The sequence below is a fragment of the Homalodisca vitripennis genome, chromosome 5, assembly GCF_021130785.1.
Source record: "Homalodisca vitripennis isolate AUS2020 chromosome 5, UT_GWSS_2.1, whole genome shotgun sequence".
Classification (NCBI taxonomy): domain Eukaryota; kingdom Metazoa; phylum Arthropoda; class Insecta; order Hemiptera; family Cicadellidae; genus Homalodisca; species Homalodisca vitripennis.
Window position 1 is genome coordinate 148,378,971 of NC_060211.1, and position 10,796 is coordinate 148,389,766.

Sequence of the window (10,796 nt, forward strand, 5' to 3'; positions counted from 1 at the left end):
GCAAATAGTTATACGAATTTAAATGAATTCTTGTTGAAATGTATACGTTATTCTTTTGATAAAGCACATTTTTATAACAGCAGAACGAGTCTGAGTGAAATAGTTAGGTCTTACTTTCATTAGTTAAAACATAAATTTGTACCTACACTCTCAAGAAATTTAACTAAGCAACATGGCGCATACTGGTTGGAATACCTTTTTTAAGAAATTTGAGAAACATAAAGAACTTACGAGATTTTTACTCGTGTTTGTGGCTACATATAACAGAAAACAGAAAATGGAGACATAATATAAATATTGTTTTTATTTATATAAATCCTACTGAAAAGTAAGATTTATTTTCTCGATAAAACATAAAATCAAAACACGTGTTCAGTACTTCAATACGTGCAGAATACTACAATAATCAATAATATCAACACATTTTTTATAGTAGTTCAGTATTCAATTAATATTTATTGGAAAATGAAGTTTTATTGTATTATTACTTTCACACACTTTTACAAATTTTAGCAAATATTCTTCTTAGTAAAAATCTTATAACACATAATCATCTGCCTCAGAACACGGGCAATTCATAATGTACTCGCACACAACTGATACTGACGGTCATTTTAGATACAGCAGGGTGTGACAAACTTATTACACAGCAACCTTTGCCTGAATAATGACTATACTAACATATCCAATTTTGTATAGAGGCTGTAGTGACGTGATCTTGTGGGGTAAAACTCAATTTTACCCCACAACAACAGTGAGAAACTACACACACGTTTACGCTCTTAGTTTTGGCCGTAGAATAATGACTATACTAACATATCCAATTTTGTATAGAGGCTGTAGTGACGTGATCTTGTGGGGTAAAACTCAATTTTACCCCACAACAACAGTGAGAAACTACACACACGTTTACGCTCTTAGTTTTGGCCGTAGAATAATGACTATACTAACATATCCAATTTTGTATAGAGGCTGTAGTGACGTGATCTTGTGGGGTAAAACTCAATTTTACCCCACAACAACAGTGAGAAACTACACACACGTTTACGCTCTTAGTTTTGGCCGTAGAATAATGGCTATACTAACATATCCAATTTTGTATAGAGGCTGTAGTGACGTGATCTTGTGGGGTAAAACTCAATTTTACCCCACAACAACAGTGAGAAACTACACACACGTTTACGCTCTTAGTTTTGGCCGTAGAATAATGGCTATACTAACATATCCAATTTTGTATAGAGGCTGTAGTGACGTGATCTTGTGGGGTAAAACTCAATTTTACCCCACAACAACAGTGAGAAACTACACACACGTTTACGCTCTTAGTTTTGGCCGTAGAATAATGGCTATACTAACATATCCAATTTTGTATAGAGGCTGTAGTGACGTGATCTTGTGGGGTAAAACTCAATTTACCCCACAACAACAGTGAGAAACTACACACACGTTTACGCTCTTAGTTTTGGCCGTAGAATAATGACTATACTAACATATCCAATTTTTGTATAGAGGCTGTAGTGACGTGATCTTGTGGGGTAAAACTCAATTTTACCCCACAACAACAGTGAGAAACTACACACACGTTTACGCTCTTAGTTTTGGCCGTAGAATAATGACTATACTAACATATCCAATTTTGTATAGAGGCTGTAGTGACGTGATCTTGTGGGGTAAAACTCAATTTTACCCCACAACAACAGTGAGAAACTACACACACGTTTACGCTCTTAGTTTTGGCCGTAGAATAATGACTATACTAACATATCCAATTTTGTATAGAGGCTGTAGTGACGTGATCTTGTGGGGTAAAACTCAATTTTACCCCACAACAACAGTGAGAAACTACACACACGTTTACGCTCTTAGTTTTGGCCGTAGAATAATGGAAGATGCCTCATTTAAAAATAAAATCAATACGATTTCAATGTCTTTTAATTGTTTTTGTGATATTTATAATTTTGTATTACTTAAACGGTGGAAATTCAAACAAGATTAACATATTTTCGGAAAGACCAATACATAAAAATTATATCTAAAACTCGCCTGGAAGAGTATTGACTATATATATATATATATATATATATATATATATATATATATATATATATATATATATATATATATATCTATGGATGGTTTAGTTTCGGACATTTCCCATCGTCAAATGCTACAAAATGTTTAATGCAACGTTTCAAGAATTGAAATCCATCCTCTTCGTCAGGTGTGGATGTAACTAGTTTTAAAAATTAGAAAAAATAAAGAAAGAATTGTTTTATACCTTCATAACTTATAGCGATGCAAATTTCCGAAATCCAATTACCCTTTCAAACTTTTCAACATCATTAATAAATGTCAAGCAAGGTTCATCGATTTTATATATTTCCCATATAATTATATGACCACAAAGTTGGTTTGGGGTCTTACATTATTCTTATAGAGCAGTCAGACTGATCTTTTGTTGGCTGTCTGTACATGCGGCTCCTAGAAGCTTTACTAATTAATACATTAATGCATCTGTGACGTAGATTCGAACTAGTTAACTCGTAAATTAAGTAATTAGTTCTGTTCAGTGAATATTACTGAAACTAATCAAAGATATGCAAACAGAGCAGTGTCGTAGTAACCCCCCTCTCCCACCCGACGGACCAGAGTGTAATCACCGATATCAAGGGCTACATTAATGGTTGCAAATTGTCCGATTTACTGGCCTGGTGATTTGCATACAACCCAGGGCCACTGTGGCGACCATTACACCCCGATATGTCTGCAGACCACCCCTAACGGGTTTTTCATCAAGCGACATTGTAGCTTTTACAATTAATAGAAGAATAGTAGAATTTGGTTGACACTTGAATATGATACTCCTTTACAAATTTGTTATTTGTTTAAACTTAAGTAAATACCTAAAAGTTTTTTTTAAGTATAACACTTTTAGAATTTGACTGTTTTTCATCGTTAGAATCACATATTGTTTGTTTTATGTCTAGGTTTTAAATCAATACAACTTAAATAGTGTGTCTTTACAACAGTTCTTCATTAATAATTTCACGTCAGATTAAAATACCTTTTATGGCAGAGTAAAAATAAACGCATACTTCATGTTTTGCTGTACTATTGAAATATTAAAACTAAGATGTGTTTTAATACAAAAATATTATATAAATTGTAATATTTAAACACTGACAAACTAATTTAATTTTTCCGTGCATAGGATTACATTTTCATGCATCTATACCTGAGATGTATACTTGGGATAAACCTTTACATAAATGAGGGAAGCCGTAATTTCCATACATTTATTGAGTAGCGCTGACTTGAAAATTTATGAATGGCAGCCTAAATACTACCTTTAAAAGTCTTTGTTTGAGTTGGATAATACGGCAGTAAAAACGTTCATGAATACCGTTGCAAAAGTATTGTATAGACCCTACTTATCCATAAATATTTATATAGCCTAGGTTACTTTAAGAAATTTTGTTCTTTAATATGATACGTTTGTTAAAGTAGCAGTTTTTTCAACTTTCCACTGTTACGCTTAGACAAAATTAACTACCGTTTAATTTTAAATTGCCTTGAACAAAACTGTGTACATAATGAGTTCGTTCATTATTCTTATCAGTAAACATTTTAAGATGGTGGCTGTTTTAAATTGTATACAGTTTTTATGTATATATTGATACAGTAGATGTCGAATATAAACCGTACTGCAGAAACTTAACAACGATCTATATACAGTGACCTTTGGTATATTTGAAAGGAAACAACAGTAGTCATAACTAAATCCCAGTGGCGGATTGAGAAAGTTCCGGGGGGGGGGGGGGTCATAACGAGGGGAGGGGAGCTGGGCATATTCCATAAAATTTCCATGATTATTCCATAGAAAGAGCTGGGTAAAATTCCACACGGAATGAACTTTCCAGTCCCCCTCGAAATATTAAAAGTACAAATTAATACAAATTTTTGGTCTAAAATTTACTTTTATACGAAACAAAAACTAAAAATATATGTTTGGGAAATATTTGGCAAGGGGTCATTGCCCTATGACACCCAACTAAATTCGCCACTTATTCCTCCACAATACATTGTCGAGGAAAGCAATATACTGGATTCTTTGACCACTTAGATACACTTTTATTTGTTTATAAGCTCGTTGATATCTAGTAATATTGATATATAGAAGTAGTTCATTCAACAGTGTAGTAATTTATTTACATGTTTCATCGTTTAATGCAAGAGATCAGTAACATCACGTCTCGAAATGTACATTATGATCTCTTTCTCAGGTGAATAAATAATGAAAAACTAAAAAATTCCAGTTAAAATGTCCAATTTCAGAATAAACAATATTTGTCTTTTTGAAAGCACAAAATCACCTTTTCTTTTATCAAGAAAACATTTCTTTTTCTGACTGTAATGCTAAAGAAGAAACATATACCAAGATAGCTTGTTATATACAAGTAAAATATACCAGAATGGTGTGGAATTTTATATACTTTTACACGGGAAATGTCGAATGATCGAACGGAGTCGACACCAGTTCCGCCCTATTTCCCGGCAGTCTCACGTCATTAGCTGGGCTCAGATTCCTGGTGAGATTGCAGCCTTGATTGAAAACTCCTGGAGCTAAAAAACCGGAACTTAAAATCCCAAGGAAACGTTATAGTGTGTCATATGAAAAATCAAGGCAATAATATTAAAACACTTGTAAGCTATTCTTAGTTTTATGTCACGTTGCCTATTTTAAAAAAAGGTAGACACTTAAATAATAACTAACTCTGTAGCAACATCACAGTATTGAAATACATAGAATAATGTTTAAAATCTCCAAAGCTTTTATTTATAAGATTTGTGTGGCTTAATATAGCGTAAACTTACTCTGAGGAATTATTATAAAACCATCATATTGTTATAAAACAAGACCGATTTCTCCATTAAGCTTTCGGGATTGGTGAATTCTAGAGGGATGGGCTATGAAATTAAGGTTTCTCCTCTAAATTTCTTCATCTTTCAGACCTCCATGGAAATGCAAGGAAATCTCTTAGCCATTTAAAATAAAACTTGTTAAGGCGTAGGGGATGGGATGTACAGTTAGTAATTCCCCTAAAACTTACCTCAGACGGTTCTTGACGATATAGGTATGCTTAATGACACGAACTTCCAGACCGAGGTCTGAAGGAGGGGGAGGAATACGCAGATAAATGTTGGTCACAGTAATCATTACTACGCTACCGGTGCTTGAAGTCTTCTTAAAGTTCTATTTAAAGGGCCTGAAAACATTATTTGTTTAAGTATTTTTATTTAATAGGGTGAACCTATTTAATATACAATTAATGATTAGTCATGTAATTTTAAACATACAAATTATCCTCGCCATAACAGCACAAGTTAGGTAAACTTACAAACAGCATAGTTGAAAGAAAGAAACTTTTTAAAACTATTATACTTATTCTAATAAATTCGTACAGACGGATACTTCATGATTCAGATTTTATTTTTTAGTAAACAAATACTATGATACAAATAAATGTATTATTAAATCAGTTTAGTATGTTTAGTAGTTATTATTATATTGTATAGCGTAACTTATAATATATCCGTGAGTTTTGTTTAATATTAGTAGTTTTTAAAGCCACCTCGTTATATTCAACATTTTATTTCAAAGGTCCTTGAATTGGTTTTATACATGGCTTTTTATAGTGATTTAGTATCGAAAATGGTGTTTTTATAACTTAAATAATAAATCATTTGTATTAAACCATACTATTCATATTATGTATTCTGCTTAAATGTTATTCAAGTACTAATATCAAAAACAATAATAAGGAAACTGAGATAATACCAACTAAAGTCAGATTTTCTAATTTCTAAAATCAAGAAAAGGATGTATAAGTACACAAAACTACGTTTTAAAAGTTTAAAATTTCTTTTATATATAATATATGTAAAAAAAGGACGATAAGCCAGATTTCAATATGAGCTTTACTAATAATGTAGTGTATATTTTTAACTCTTCTCGATTTATCCTTCGGTCGGATTCGATTTATTCCTTATAAAAACGTAAGGGAACATTTATGTTAAGAAAGCGAGATTCTGTGTGTTATTGCACCTTACTTACGAAAGGAGAAATCACTTTTGTAGTCTGATTGATAACATTCTGATTTAATAATCATTACGGGCTTACAGATTAAGCATACTTTCGATTTTTATATTTCCATGCTTCTTTTGATTCCCCCTCCTTCAATAGTCTTTCTTTTGCTGCTCTCTACCCCTGACTAGAAGCTATTGACTTGTTATATGGGCTTGATTTACTTTTCAGAAAATCAGTCTTTTTAAGTTAAACCATTATCGGAATATTTTATAGGTTTGTAATTTCTTAATCTAATAAAAGAATAATGTATATGTTTTTTTATTTAGTTATTCTTTTGCAAATGGCATTTCCAGTGACTATAGTCAGATAGCCAAGTCAAGCAAAGTCGAGCGCGGATGCTCCTGGAATGGGTGACCGCTGAGCGATCCTTGCATTGGACCATTTTGATGATTCGAAAATCTCCTTTAAGCCGTTAGTCCACAGGTTCTTTATTAAAAGCTTCTTCGCTCTACACTTGGCTGTTAAAAAAAGAAATCCTTTAACTTTTAATAATAATGCTAAAACTTCTAAAATATGTCTTCAATTAGTCCATTTTACCGGAAAGTATGACTTGCACACCTTAATGCAGTAAACACGATTTTAAGCCATTGCATCATTTTAAAACCTACAACTTTACTTTCGATTTCCCTTTCCTCTAAAAATCCTTCGTATTTATTAAGTTTCACATTTTCTGAAACTTACTGTAAAGAAATTCACTGTACTCATTACATCCAAAATGAAAACGAACGAATCGTCCGTTGAAATGCGATTAACCTAAAATAAACCGACTCGATGGAATATTCGTGTTTGATAATCTAGTCTTCTAGGAATGTGGCCGGAATATAAAACAGACAGTACTTGACGTCAGTGTAGGAAACGTCACTAGCACCATCGTGGGACTCTGGGGGAGTAAGAACACATGTGGCCCATAACAACATTACTCTCGCCTCACATGACGAGGTGAAGTGCTCCTCTGGGGTGATTTTCTGTAGGGGAGAATTATGGTAAGTGATAATCGGTGCAATAAGAGCTACCATATCCCGGGTTCACATTATGTTCCACTCACAGTTCACACGATAGCTCACATCCTGAGGATATATCTGTAACATTACAGACACAGAAGTAGAGTAGTGTGGATCTGATTTATAATTGGTCGTAGTAACGTATTTCCCTTTACAAAAGGATTTTAAGTAGAGTTATTAAGTAAAATAGGCCTATTACATGGTGGCAATTACAATAGTTTTCTAGGTAGTTTTCCAGAATAGAGCTCAAATCACCCCCAGTTTCATGGATTATTTACATTAATACACTATATACTGCTTGTTGTAGGAAAAATAATCACGAAAAAATGGTACGATGCCAGGTTGAAAAACTTGGTCCGAAAACTATTGTTATCATAATATATTTTATAGGTTCATCAACCAGCCTGGTATAAGATTTCGTTTCAAAATATGTTATATAGGCTTTGAGATAAATTGATGTGTACAAACCAAACCCATAACTAAATTTATTTTGTCCGAGGGGATTATTAAAACAAGGTTCTATATAAAATTACTGTTAGTAAAATTAAAAAATTCGAGTATATTCTGCCACAGTGATTTATCGAGTTGATTGTAATATGCTTTTAACCCCAATCAAACCTCGATTTGAATAAAAAACTTAGAGTGTTGTGGGTTAGGATAAAATAGCAGTAATGTTTTGGATTAGATTCTGGTTCTTTCTTCAACGGTGTTCAGTTTAACGACGTACTTCAGATATTGAAACATTTACAAAAAAAATAAATAAAAATTGTGAAACGGTAACGAGGTTTAAATAAGCTCATACGACGTATTTAAACGGAACAGAAGTAACACAATAACACGTTTCAGCACAGCTACTTTAAACATTTAGTGTTTCAATAAAAAAAGTTACAGGGAAAATGTTTCGTATAAATTAAAATTCTTATCCAATTCAATTTATAAATGCACATATTTAGGCAAGTAATTTATCAAGTTTTTCTTTACTTTTAAGATTTTACGAAGGAAATAGAAAGCTACGCAATCAAAATAGGATTTAGAGTTATCAACAGTTGAAATTATAAACAATGGATTGAAAGTAGCATTAATTTCATCTCATGAAAAAATAATTCACTGGTCATTGTGCCAGAAATTATCAGTAATGCCATACATATGGTTTATAGCTTCATAATAATCAGTTTTAAGTAAGGTTTACGAGTTTTATCTCGGAGGCAATCACTTGACTGTTGGAACACTATCATATTCTGCGCCGTGGGGAACAATAGCTACTATGTAAATGGGTCCCTGCAGCAAGTCTTGATTAGTATTGATGTTGATTACAATATTACTATGTCCTAATTACGTCGTAATCAGCCTGTGCTGATTATGAAAGAATATTGATTTGCGTTTGTAAAAATAAACACAACTGTATGAAATCAAGATTGAATCATTAAATAAATTTTGTTTTGTTTTATATATTGCAGGCGTACGATTCGATGGAGTGTGTCAAGTATTGATAACAATTAATTGCCAACCAACCAGATATTAAGTCATCAAAGTTACTATTAATTCTCTTATTTTAAATGGTATAGATGAAGTTTCGACTATTACACTGACATTTGGACATTTGTAGAGTTTTCAGTCAACCACGAATTCCATAACCTTGAGAAGGACTGGAGCTTAGTCAACTGGATTAACAAAAAGCCTTAAATGGCTGATGATCGATGAAAATTGATTTAATAGTTGGCTGAGTGTTAACGCTCACCATTACTCAGGAAGGTAATACTTCGGAAATTTACCTTCTGTTTGTCTGTCCACACTAAATGTTGAGAAGAAATTGTATCTATAGACATGAAATTTGACATAATATGAAATGAAAAAGTCTTTATTGAATACATAGAAAAACATTCAATAGGCGAGGTTAGGACTGTTAAGTCCTCTCTTACACCTAACCATAAATTTATTATACTATTAGTGTAAAACAAGAGCCACAATATATTCTACACACGACACAAAGCCCAATACACAAGCCACAAGGACAAGCACAGGACATGAAGCCTTATTTAAGCTTTACCTCCTTTAAAATGCCTGTTCCTGTTCTAAAATTACTCGGTCAACTAGTTTTGGGCAAACCGTTGGAAAAATTAATTTCTAAAAAAGTAATTGGCACAAAACTTTTAGACGAAAATTAATTTCTGAATAAGCAAGGCTGAGTTCGATAGTGGTGCAGACCACTAATGGAATATGGCTAAGCATCATTGAAGCCTGTCATTAAGAAAACAGGCAAAATTCTCTGAGGACTGAATAAATTTCACTCTGTCTATATTTTAAGCTATGCAACGTCAGTGAAGCTTTTTCCGCGTCACGTGATCAGGCGTCGTTCGGTGTTATTGTTCATGATCATGTTACAAAAATTTCACTTCCTCTTCTGGGCTACATTAATTTTATTGTGTAGGTTTACCACTTGAGTTTCTTTTAACATTATTATAATATTGTCCTGATTTATGTAAACATTTGGGTGGGTTGTAAATGTCACACGTGCAAGCCCTTTAACAATAGCCCTTTAAGATATGATTGCATTTATTTTCAAGGTATATTTTATAAACTATGCTTAACACGTTGACACGCCTTACGGAACATTGAGAGTGGTCGGTCTTGTGTTAAAAGTAATTGTCATTGTACAATAGTTTGAAAGGAATAACGTATCTTTTAATTATTAGTAAGTAGTGGCCTTCATGTTGGTACCGTATGGTATTTATTAACAGGAATCATAGTATCATATCAAATACGTTTACCTAATGAGGCAACACAACAATGAGTGAGGGGAATCTGTCCGGCCGGAAGTGAGGGGATCTACAAGGAAGGATAGCACAACCGGAAGCAGTCCATTACCTCTTGTCAATACCAGAGATTAATCTTTTGTGGATGTGTGAAATATGATGCCTTACATTAACTGGTGACTGTTATACATCAATAACAGGTTCAAAGCGGGTTGGGTACTGTCCTAAATTGTAATTCGAGTTGTTTTCTTAACTTTAGCCTTGCTCTGCGCTATAGTGTTAGCCAATTGACGGGTATAATAGACAATAGATGGTATACACCTCAGCTTGTATCAGAGTAGACCCGATTCAGCGACCTTTCAGTTAATAATAGCCTTTCGATCCACTAAACAATCAACCAACCAACCAACCTATGATATAAGTACCCTAATAAGAAGAAAGTTCAATTAATTGTTATCATTTAAATCTAATACTGTAGACTTTACATAAACTGTAGAATATGATATCATTCCTATATATTTTTCATACACCGGTAAACGTTTTAATATAACACTTTTTTAAAGTAAATGAAATATAATTGACTCTAACCAGAAGTTTTTCTTAATGCGCTACACCTACAATAGGATCCAGTTTAGGTTGCTTGATTTTTGAAAATATCAACAATGCACTCTGAAATAATATATACCTTGACATGTCTATTTCTGATTCAAAATTATCGTAGGACTCCATCATATTACATCAATAATAGAAGATTACTATCGAAGTGATATTTCTCCACTTTGGCCTAAAGTAGTTCAAGTCTAACTCAATTTGTTGAAACTATTCATTGAAATCAAATGAACATTGAGTGATGATCCAGAGAAATTTGTTTATTTCATTAGTACTCATATCGAC